The sequence below is a fragment of the Bison bison genome, unplaced genomic scaffold (assembly GCF_000754665.1).
Source record: "Bison bison bison isolate TAMUID 2011002044 unplaced genomic scaffold, Bison_UMD1.0 scf7180017854266, whole genome shotgun sequence".
NCBI lineage: Eukaryota > Metazoa > Chordata > Mammalia > Artiodactyla > Bovidae > Bison > Bison bison.
In genome coordinates this window covers 146710-158866 of record NW_011484839.1, presented here as the reverse complement: position 1 = coordinate 158866, position 12157 = coordinate 146710, and the positions used below count along the sequence as shown (strand labels likewise).

Genomic DNA, 12157 nt, shown 5'->3' with positions numbered 1-12157 from the left:
TTTCAGAACTCTCCACAGTTTATTGTGATCCACACAGTCAAAGGCTTTGGCATAGTCAATAAAGCAGAAATAGATGTTTTTCTGGAACTTTCTTGCTTTTTCGATGATCCAGCGAATGTTGGCAATTTGATCTCTGGTTCCTCTGCCTTTTCTAAAACCAGCTTGAACATCTGTAAGTTCACAGTTCATGTACTGCTGAAGCCTGGCTTGGAGAATTTTGAGCATTACTTTACTAGCATATTGATGAGTGCAATTGTGCGGTAGCTTGACCATTCTTTGGCATTGCCTTTCTTTGGGATTGGAATGAAAACTGACCTTTTCCAGTCCTGTGGCCGCTGCTGAGTTTTCCAAATTTGCTGGCATATTGAGTGCAGCACTTTCACAGCATCATCTTCCAGGATTTGAAATAGCTCAACTGGAATTCCATCACCTCCATTAGCTTTGTTCATAGTGATGCTTCCTAAGGGCCACTTGACTTCACATTCCAGGATGTCTGGCTCTAGGTGAGTGATCACACTATCATGATTATCTGTGTTGTGAAGCTCTTTTTTGTAAAGTTCTTCTGTATATTCTTGCCACCTCTTCTTAATATCTTCTGCTTCTGTTAGGTTCATACCATTTCTGTATCCCTACGTATTTTTAAAAATGCTATTGTAAATGAAATTGTTCTCTTAATTTCTTTTTTGGAATGGTGATTGCTACTTCATAGAAATGCAACTGATTTTTCTGCATATATTTGTATCCTGAAATTTTATTAAATCCATTTATGAACTCTATATGTTTGTTATTTGTATTTTTCTATAAAGTCATGTTATCTGTGAATAGAGATAGTTGTATTTCTTTTTTTCCACTTTGGTTGCCTTTCATTTTCCTTTTCTTTTTTTTCTTCTATTTTGTCTGACTGAATTTTCTAGTACTATGTTGAAAAGAAGTGGTGAAAGTGGGCATCCTTGTCTAGTCTTGATATTGGGGAAAATGCATTTCCTAATTTTTTGTAATTTCATATCGTCATAAGATTTGAGGTACTTACTATGAAATTCTTAGATCAATTAAAGATGTAGTATAGATTGGTCTATATGCCTATAAACCTTGTTGAAACTCACTAATAAGTAACTTTGAAGCACTACATTAAGACCAAGAGTTCTCAAATGCCAGGATTCTTAAAGTATCAGTGATCAGAAGGAACTTTAAGACTTGTCCAGTCAGTTACAATATGCTACTGGGCTCCTTTTCAATATCTCTATTGAGGTCTCGGTTCGTCTGTTAAAAATTGGAATATGTAACTTTAGTAATAAGGAACTCATTATCTTTGCCTTTGGATAGCTCTATTTCAAATTCCTTTCTTACACTGAGCCAAAATACTTTTCCTTATAGTTTCCTGGTATCTTATCATTCTAGATCAGCCGCTTGGGGTCCTACGGATGGCATGAGTAATAGCGTGGAAAATGAGCAGTGGGACATGTTAGACAACAAGCAGATCGGTGTGATGAGATTGTGGAGGATGTGGAGAGATGGTGGGGTGGTAACTGGAGATGAGAAAAACTTGAAGGGCATGTATTTAGCATTAGGGAACAATAAGTTTTCATTGGCAACTAACATAAAATCTCTGTTTTACAAAACTTACTCTGGTCACAATGTGCAGGATAGATTTACAGTGGGAGAATATTTGGGGCAGAACTGTTGGTTTTACAGTGCCGTTAGCCAAATAAAGCATGTAGGAGAAAGATTTTAGAAGAATGATTGGTTTTGGATCTCTTTAGTTTATACTTGTGGGCAAGTCCAGGGGGCAGCTGAAAAAATGTACTGGACATAAAGTTTGAAGTTGTCAGCATATAGATAATAGAGAATGCCTTTACCTGGGGAGGATGTCTAGAATGAGGCGAGTACTGAGAAGAGGAATTCTGAGAAGCATGGTTTCAGGTAACTTCACCAGTCTCCTTGTTGTCCTCTGAGTATATCCCATTTTGTCTGTGTTTTTCTTTAGTCAAGCTTGAATGTTATACCCAGGTTTGGTGTTACTAGCGTAAGTGAATACTACGTTTTGTTTAACCAGCATCCTGTTTGTTGTTGGACATCTAGGCTGTATTCAGTCTTTTGCTGGAGCAAGTAATAAATACCTGTATCTGCCATTTCACTCATACATGAACATATTTATAGAATAAATCATTAGAAGAGAATTTGTTCAGTCAAAGGGTATGTGCACTTGAAATATTTTAATACTGTTTTAAAAAAAAATTTATTTTGGCTGTGCTGCGTCTTTGTTGCTTTGTGTAGGCTTTCTCTAGTTGTGTGGGTAGAGGCGGCTACTCTTCACTGTGGTGCATGGGCTCATTGTGGTGGTCTCTCTTGTTGCAGAGCACAGGCTCTAGGCACACGGGCTTAGTTAGTTGCAGCTCATGGGCTCTAGAGTGCGAGCTCAGTAGTTGCGGCACATGGGCTTAGGTGCCCCGCAGCATGTGGGATCTTCCTGGAACAGGGATTGAATCTCTGCCCCCTCCATTGGCAGGTGGATTCCCATCCACGGCACCACTGGGGAAGGGAAGTCCTGCCCTTGAAATATTTATGGATATTAGTAAATTTCTCTCCTTAGAGGTTTTACCATTTTAGCTTTCACAGCATATGAGAATTTTTAAGTTCATTAATATGTTATTAAACTTTGGAATTGTTGTGAATCTGATAGGTGAAAGATGGTATATAAGTGTAGTTCTAATTGACATTCTCTTATTTCAAATAAGAATATGAATTGACTGTTAGTATCCTTTGTCCATTTTTCAAATAGGCTATTAGTATTTTATAGGAAATCTTGATATATTTAAAAATAAGCACCTCAGAGAATTCCCTGGTTTTTCAGTGGTTAAGACTCTGCTTCCCCTGCAGTGGGTCCAGGTTCCATCCTTGGTCGGCTTGTGAGATCAGCTCAGCCTTAGAAAGATGAGCACTTCATCAGTAAATGAGTTGCAGATCAGTTTGCTAATTTTCTTTTATAATCTGATTTGTGATTTTTTTTTTTGCCACACATCTTGCAGGATGTTAGTTTCCCAAGCAGGGATTGAACCTGCACACTTGGCAATGAAAGCCACTGGACAACCAGGAAATTCCCTAATTTATGAATCTTTTCATAAAACTTTATGAAAAATTTATGTAATCTAATTGGTGATTCTTTAATGACATCTATATTTTGTTCCATAAATAGAAAATAAGGTATCCTGTCCATGTTTTCTTCTGGTATTTTCATGGCATTTCATTTCTGAAATTTTTTATCTTTGATCCATTTGTAATTTATCTTGGTTTGAGAACAAGCTATGGATCTAACTTTTTTTCAGGTAGCCATCCAATTGTCTTATTTATTTTATAGTTCATTTCCCCTCAATTTGAGATACTAAATCACTTTCTATTGTATCTGTATGGTTTCTCATGTGTTAATACCACAGTGTTTGAAAAATGAAATTTTATAATACTTTACTATTTAGTAGGATTAGTTCTTCTTGGTTGTCCTTCTTTTTCAGATCTTTTCCTGGTTTTGGTTTTTGTCTATTTAAAAACACCTTGTCTGCCTCTTGAAAAAACTATTGAAATTTTTATTGAGACCACAGTAATATCAGACATTAGTATAAAGAGAGTTCATATATATATACGCACACACACACACACACACACATATGTATAATAGTATACAGAGAATTTGTGTATTTATAGTGTTGAGTTTTCTTTTTTTTTTTAATTTTATTTTATTTTTAAACTTTACAATATTGTATTGGTTTTGCCAAATGTCGAAATGAATCTGCCACAGGTATACATGTGTTCCCCATCCTGAACCCTCCTCCCTCTCCATACCATCCCTCTGGGTCGTCCCAGTGCACCAGCCCCAAGCATCCAGTATCATGCATCGAACCTGGACTGGCGACTCGTTCCGTATATGATATTATATGTATTTCAATGCCATTCTCCCAAATCATCCCACCCTCTCCCTCTCCCACAGAGTCCAAAAGACTGTTCTATAGCATTTTATATAAAGAGTGTAAATTAATTATCAGCATTTAAAAATCAGGGAATTACCCAAATAAGTCTGGATGAATTTCCAGCTCCTCTTTACAGCTTAGAAACAACAATTAACTGAAACTGACTGGTGGCTTCCCCTTTGTTCTTTTTAGCTAGCCATAGTTCTCTTCTGGCCAGCTTCTCTCATTGTGTCAGCCGCCTGGCCTCTGTAGAATTTGCAGCCTGAATATTCTTGTAGAGTTGGTCATCTGCACTGAAAACAGAACTCCAGGATTAAAAAGTATTAGATTTGACCCATTGCTCCATTCTCTTGAGATTGTTTTGTATCTTGGTTCTGTTAACTATTGTAATGAAGGCTGCCTTGCAACGTAAAATCACCTTGTTAAGCAAAGTTTCTATATCTTGGTTTAAGCTGACTCACTTAGACAAGCTGATGATAGGCCTTCTATGATACACTATTGGAAAATTAATTAGTACTACTTAAGTGTGGTTTCACCTAGTTACTAGTATATTATCACATAAATTTACTAGTATTAGGCTAGTAAACATTGTCACATTCTGTACTATCTGTCATATCCTTAATAGCACTATAGAAACTCTAAGGAAATTAGTAGTATGTGGCCAGTAGTTGAAGGTTTAATCCCTTTAACACTAAACCTTTTATTTTAACCATTTGAGATAAAAAATTTCACATTTCAGTAAGCTGGAACATTTTGCAGATAGCTTTGAAAAGTTTTAAAGGGAGACATAAATCTTCAAGAATTTGAAGGTTTGTCACAATTAGATTTATTTTATAACAATCTCAAAGTAAATCCCTAGGAAGGCAGGAGGAAATTTGACTTGATGAAGTTTTGAACAGGTATTCAAGCATAGTCTGAATGCCTTAACAAGAGTTTGTTTCTAGACATCAACAGACCTTTTTTTCTTTAAACAAAGAAATGGCAAACTCCAGTTTGCCAGCTTTTTATTTTGCCAAATAAGAATATTCTCTCTTTTTTAATTTTAAAAGATCTAGTTGGCTTTATTAAATGATTCATGAATTGGGCAGCATCCCATCTAGCAAATAGAGAGGAATTCCCAGGAAAAATCTTTAAAATGACTAATATCATTATCATCTTATTCTTTGAAATATTGGTCACTGTCATTAGTAGAGGTGCTATTTGCTATCTAACAATAACTTCAAATAGTAGTAGCTACCATAAAAATGTTCATCAAGTGTTAAGCCAGAGAAGAAATTTTAATCGGTGAAATAGTTCCCTATTGCCTCCAGGATAAAGTCCAGATTTCTTAACAGGGCTAATAAAAGGCCTGGATATCTGACCTCTGCTTGCTTCTCACCATCTCTCTATTTGGCTAGTAGCATGTTCTGGCCACATTATGCTATCAAGTAGTTCCCAAAATGTCCTGTCCTGCCTCACCTCTGGACACTTCTTTAGTGTTTCCTCTGTGCTGTTGCCAATTTTAGGTAACATGCAAGAGAGTGAGGGAATTGTAAAAGACTTATTCTCTACATGAACAGGGATTACTGCTTGCTGGTAGAGTCAGTATTTTATCTTACACATTTGAAGCAGATAGGACTATAGTTAATTGTTTGTATAGTTATTTTTGTTCTTTTGTTTTTTACAGATGAAAGCAGAAAGTATGTGATCTTCTCAAGGTCATACAACTAGATGGTGGTAGAGCCAGGACTCAGGTCTATGTTTGTTTGTTTGAAGTATCATGTTCTTTCTAATTTCTTTGTAGTCATTCACTGATTTAGTTAAAATATATCACATGCCTACCATGCTAGACAACATATTAATAATGATACAAAGGTTATAAAGGTGTTCCTTTTTCCCAAGGGTAGAGAGTCTATTGGAGAAAAAAGGTAATATATTATTATAATGAAAAATTATTTATTGTGTGCACAGGTTACTAAACCAGGGTTGAGTAGGCAGAGGCCTTCTATAGGAGGAGAATCCTAAATGGAATTTTCTGCAGGTACAAGTATGAAATACCTGTAAGTAGCTCATAAGCAAAGTAAAAATTGTGTTGTTTAGTCATTAAGTTGTGTTCGACTCTTTTACAGCCCCATAGACAGAGCCTGCCGGGCCCTTCTGTCCATGGGATTTCCCAGCCAAGAATACTAGAATGGGTTGCCATTTCCTTCTCCAGGGGATTTTCTCAACCCAGAGGTCTAACCCACATCTCTTGCACTCAGCTCTCTACTGCTGAGCCACCAGAGAAGCCCAAAGTAAAAATTAATGCAGCACAAATTTAATACTGTATAAAAATGCTATGGACATGACTATAATAGAGGACTGAATAATTTGGTAGGGATCAATGATTATACTAAGTTGGAAAAACTATTAATATGTAGAACTTACTGGGAAGACATTCATTTAGTAGAAAAATATTGAGAGACTTATTTAGAGAATATAGAAATGTTTTAGAGAAAAAGCAACTATTAGACACTGAGGAAAGTAAATTTACCACTGAAGGAAGTTTATATATATGTGTGCATGTGTATAAATTGTGTTATAGAACACATATTTAGAGGCTTTATTTTTTATTCTTATGGCCCAGCTCTTTATGCCTTTCCTGATCTTTTCTGTACATAATTACCATCTAATATATGCTACTGTAATATAGTGCTTTGTATCTCTGCTAAGATGTATATCATATTTTTTATGTGTTTTCTTCCCCTCTAGAATTTTTGAAGGCAGGGATTCTATCCTATTGATTTTTGAATCCATTTTATATGATCATCATGTTTGGCATCAGATAATTGTAGAAACAAAGATAGATAAGTAATTTAATTTTGATTCTGAATACTTGCTTTAACTTTAAAATTCTGTGCCCCAAATGTCTTAATGTACTTAATGATAAGGTCCCCTACAGTGTCGCTCCAACTTGTATTTCTACGTCTATTTTCCAGTTTTCTCCTTTTGTATACTCTAAAATGGTCATGCTACGCCTAAATATATACTTCCTTCCTTCCATTTCTTTATTCCTGAATCCTTTGCCTGGCCTGTCCTTTCAATCCCTTTATAAGATCCCTTCAAATGCTAATTGTTCTAAGAAGCTTTTCCTAAATACCTTGCCAACTGTGCTCTCTCTTCTCTTAATAATCACCTTATACATAAATTTGTGCTTGCTTCTCGTAGGCCATGTTTACCATATTTTATTCGGTATATAATGTGCTCTTCTTGTGCCATTACTCCTTATCTCCCCCATTTAGATTCTGAACTTCCTGAGGGTAGAGGCTTTTGTAGTTTCTGCAGAGTTGCTTTGGATGTAATGGACAGTCCATAATATTTGCTTAATTAAATAGAAAGTTAAAATTGGACTGATGTGGTCTTTTTATGAATTTGTACGATAGTACATTTATTAGAATGAAATAAGATGATAGATCTTAAAGAGGAACTTAATTGAGCATTGTGTCAGTTGTAGAATGAAGTGTTTAAATCAGAAAAGGTGACTTTTTTTTTTAGATTTTATGGGCACTTTTTTCTAGTTTATCTTTAGTTTCTATTTGTATAACTAACATTGACTACTTACGTGTGTCTTGTCACATACGAAATATGTATCTTCTTAGATATAAGGTGTCCATTTTCCTCATAGGATGTTCCTCCTCTGAATGTACTTTAATAAAAGCACAAGTATTGTATTATCTTGGTAATGTATTATATTGGCATTTACTTGTCTGTATCTCCTCTCAGAGGCCAGTTATTCATCATCCTAGTGCCTGGAAGTTGCTTCTCAATAAGTATTTGTTAGAAGAGTAAGCAGCAAAATTGTTTTCTTTAAAGCCTCTCATATTTTTGATAAACTTTGGGTTACATAAATGTAGAAAATACTTTGCTATAGTATAATCAATCATAATGTACAAAATTCAAAGACTATCATTTCCTTCCTAATTGGAATATTACATCATAAGCAAATTTCCAGAACAGTGTTCTAAAAAACCTTTAATTATTTCTTAAGAATAAAACAGATGTACAAGCCTATAGTACATAGTGTAAATTTGGAAATGTTTACTGTTATCACAATAATTGGGAATGTATGAACTAATGTCGTACGCTTCAGGTAATTTACTTTCAATCAATTGGGCAGCAGTTTTTGTAGTTCTGAACTCTTGAAGTAATAGATTCTGTATATTCAAGAACTTATTTTAATCAATTCTAAGATGCATATTTTTTCTCCTTTTAATATCTCTGAAATTAAAAGGAGAAAAAATAATAATATCTCTGAAATTAGGATGTGTCTCAGTCACCGTCTGCCTGGTGGCTGTAAACTTAGTCATAGCTATTTATGTAGCCATCACTTCAGTTGGGCTGTGTACATTGGTACTATACATGTTTAATTATTTTAAAGGTCTCAAAAGATATACAGTTATTCGGCTTTTAAACAAAAAGTTATTGATTTTGCAGAGAGGCACAGAGTAGCACAGCATAAATTTAATATTCAGTTCAGTTGCTCAGTCGTGTCTGACTCTTTGGAACCCCATGGACTGCAGTATGCCAGGCCTCCCTGTCCATCACCAACTCCCAGAGTTTACTCAAACTCATGTCCATTGAGTCAGTGATGTCATCCAACCATCGCATCCTCTGTCGTCCCCTTCTCCTCCTGCCTTCAATCTTTCCCAGCATCAGGGTCTTTTCAAATAAGTCAGTTCTTCGCATCAAGTGGCCAAAGTATTGGAGTTTCAGCTTCAGCATCAGTCCTTCCAATGAATATTCATTTATTGAAATTCATTATTCATATATTCATTAGTGAAACAGATATTTGTTGTTGAAGAAATGACAACAATTCTACATTTTTTTACAGAGCAACAATCAGGTGTTTTATGGACCAAAAAGTACTTCTTGGAAGAAGAAATTGTCAAATCCTTCAGAATAAGTCTACTTCTAAAAATGTTTTTTAAAAGTTACAGATAGATTATAAAATAAAGATTCAAAGTGATATAATGTCATAATTTATTTCTTCATGTTATATCAACTAATAATGTTCCTTATATTTGACAACATACTGGATTTCGTAACTTCTGTTGTATTTCTTCTTTTTCGCCTCTCGGTAAATGATCATACATCCATTACAAAAATATAGGACATTGCTTTCTCTGATTAACGGGTTAGGTATACATAGATGTTCCCTTGTCTAGTGTCTAATAGCGGAACATAAGATATGTTCCAGAGAATTGATTTAACCTACTTTTTTCTTTCGTTTTCTTTTTTTTGGCTAATGCTATGTTCAGATTAGAGCACATAGCCCTCTGTCCATTTAGTCTCATAGTTATAAAATCTGGAAAAATAATTTCTCTTTTTCTGTATTTTACTTTTTCTAAAATTATGTATTTGTTAAAGTACTTGTATACCATTGTGATTGATAAGTCCATTTCCAGGTAAAATTAATGTAAATTTACATAGTTTTTCCTTCTCAGAAAATTTTCAAAAGTATTTTTTCATTTAAATTGTGAGCAGACATTCTCTTTAGGAAATTTATATTTTCTAATACGGACCTCCCAAAATAGAAGCTCTGGAAAAGTTTTTTAGACATTTACTAGTTTTTGAATAAACTAATATGTAGAGGAGCAAGAATCTTCATTTGGGTTCTGTATACAAGACAGTGAGGGCAGAACTCTAAATTCCCTTTTTGAAAAGGTTTGGGATAAATAATACAAGCCTGAAACAAAATTGGCAAGTAACCTATTAGATCCTTTCCACACATAAATTCTACATACGTTATGTGATGTGTCTGTGTATAAATGCTGCCATTTTTTTTCTCTTGCGATTATCATAAGACTAATTTATTTCTTAGCTTAAGCTACTGTTTGTTTTTGCCTCAGCTTGATTATCAGTACATTTTAGTTTGCACAGTTTAGTAAATATAATAAGCGATAGGTATATTCCAAATGATTTAATGGTGGGAGACTTAGGGGTAGAGTGATGAATATAGCTGTTAACAAAAACGTGCTTGGTTTTGCTACATGGATGTTTGTATCACTTGGCTCTCAGGAGGCTGATCTTCCATGGTAGCTGAACAAGAGAACCATGGTAGCAATATGATACAGCATCTCCAACATACCACATGTCTGTGTTGTCTATCAGCTGACCAGATGGCGAACTTTTATCTCATTTAGGGCCAGCTATCATGACTTCATACAATTGCTCTTCTTGCTGTAATTTCATGTGTACCCTATAAAATAGTAGCTTTATCTGCTCAAGAGGTATAGAGCAAAAGATCACAACATACTTGCTAGTCTGAGAGGATCTGTTGTCAATTACCTTCAGTTCAGTCGCTCAGTCGTGTCCAACTCTTTGCAACCCCATGAATCGCGGCACGCCAGGCCTCCCTGTCCATCACCAACTCCCAGAGTTCACCCAGACTCATGTCCATCGAGTTGGTGATGCCATCCAGCCATCTCATCCTCTGTCGTCCCCTTCTCCTCTTGCCCCCAATCCCTCCCAGCATCAGAGTCTTTTCCAGTGAGTCAACTCTTCGCATGAGGTGGCCAAAGTACTGGAGTTTCAGCTTTAGCATCATTCCTTCCAAAGAAATCCCAGGGCTGATCTCCTTCAGAATGGACTGGTTGGATCTCCTTGCAATCCAAGGGACTCTCAAGAGTCTTCTCCAATACCGCAGTTCAAAAGCATCAATCCTTTGGCGCTCAGCCTTCTTCACAGTCCAACTCTCACATCCATACATGACCACAGGAAAAACCATAGCCTTGACTAGACGAACCTTTGTTGGCAAAGTAATGTCTCTGCTTTTCAATATACTATCTAGGTTGGTCATAACTTTCCTTCCAAGGAGTAAGCGTCTTTTAATTTCATGGCTGCAGTCACCATCTGCGGTGATTTTGGAGCCCCAAAAAATAAAGTCTGACACTGTTTCCACTGTTTCCCTATGTATTTCCCATGAAGTGATGGGATCAGATGCCATGATTTTCGTTTTCTGAATGTTGAGCTTTAAGCCAACTTTTTCACTCTCCACTTTCACTTTCATCAAGAGGCTTTTTAGTTCCTCTTCACTTTCTGCCATAAGGGTGGTGTCATCTGCATATCTAAGGTTATTGATATTTCTCCCAGAAATCTTGATTCCAGCTTGTGTTTCTTCCAGTCCAGCGTTTCTCATGATGTACTCTGCATATAAGTTAAATAAGCAGGGTGACAATATACAGCCTTGACGTCCTCCTTCTCCTATTTGGAACCAGTCTGTTGTTCCATGTCCAGTTCTAACTGTTGCTTCCTGACCTGCATATAGATTTCTCAAAAGGCAGATCAGGTGGTCTGGTATTCCCATCTCTTTCAGAATTTTCCACAGTTTATTGTGATCCACACAGTCAAAGGCTTTGGCATAGTCAATAAAGCAGAAATAGATGTTTTTCTGGAACTTTCTTGCCTTTTCGATGATCCAGTGGATGTTGGCAATTTCATCTCTGGTTCCTCTGCCTTTTCTAAAACCAGCTTGAACATTGGAAGTTCACGGTTCAGGTATTGCTGAAGCCTGGCTTGGAGAATTTTGAGCATTACTTTACTAGGGTGTGAGATGAGTGCAATTGTGCAGTAGTTTCAGCCTTCTTTGGCATTGCCTTTCTTTGGGATTGGAATGAAAACTGACCTTTTCCAGTCCTGTGGCCACTGCTGAGTTTTCCAAATTTGCTGGCATATTGAGTGCAGCACTTTCACAGCATCATCTTTCAGGATTTGGAATAGCTCAACTGGAATTCCATCACCTCCACTAGCTTTGTTCGTAGTGATACTTCCTAAGGCCCACTTGACTTCACATTCCAGGATATCTGGCTCTAGGTGAGTGATCACACCATCGTGATTATCTGGGTCGTGAAGATCTTTTTTGTACAGTTCTTCTGTGTATTCTTGCCACCTCTTAATATTTTCTGCTTCTGTTAGGTCCATACCATTTCTGTCCTTTATCGAGCCCATCTTTGCATGAAATATCCCCTTGGTATCTCCAATTTTCTTGAAGAGATCTCTAGTCTTTCCCATTCTGTTGTTTTCCTCTATTTCTTTGCATTGATCGCTGAAGAAGGCTTTCTTATCTCTTCTTGCTATTCTTTGGAACTCTGCATTCAGATGCTTATATCTTTCCTTTGCTCCTTTGCTTTTTGCTTCTCTTCTTTTCACAGCTATTTGTAAGGCCTCCCCAGACAGCCATT

The 12157-nt window shown here is 36.3% G+C and overlaps 1 protein-coding gene across 4 annotated transcripts in view; it reads left to right on the top strand.

Annotated features, from left to right (window-relative positions):
* CHD9 (chromodomain helicase DNA binding protein 9) overlaps positions 1-12157 on the top strand; it is a 224831-nt gene that overhangs the window by 79907 nt on the left and 132767 nt on the right. Inside the window, exon 1 of one of the 4 annotated variants that reach the window (XM_010856340.1) lies at positions 5625-5638. The exons of 2 other annotated variants lie outside the window; for them this stretch is intronic. The gene's annotated coding sequence lies outside the window, so the exon portion shown is untranslated. Of the gene's footprint in view, positions 1-5624; positions 5639-5917; positions 5999-12157 lie in introns of those variants that run through there. One more of the 4 variants, XM_010856348.1, reaches the window with a different exon arrangement.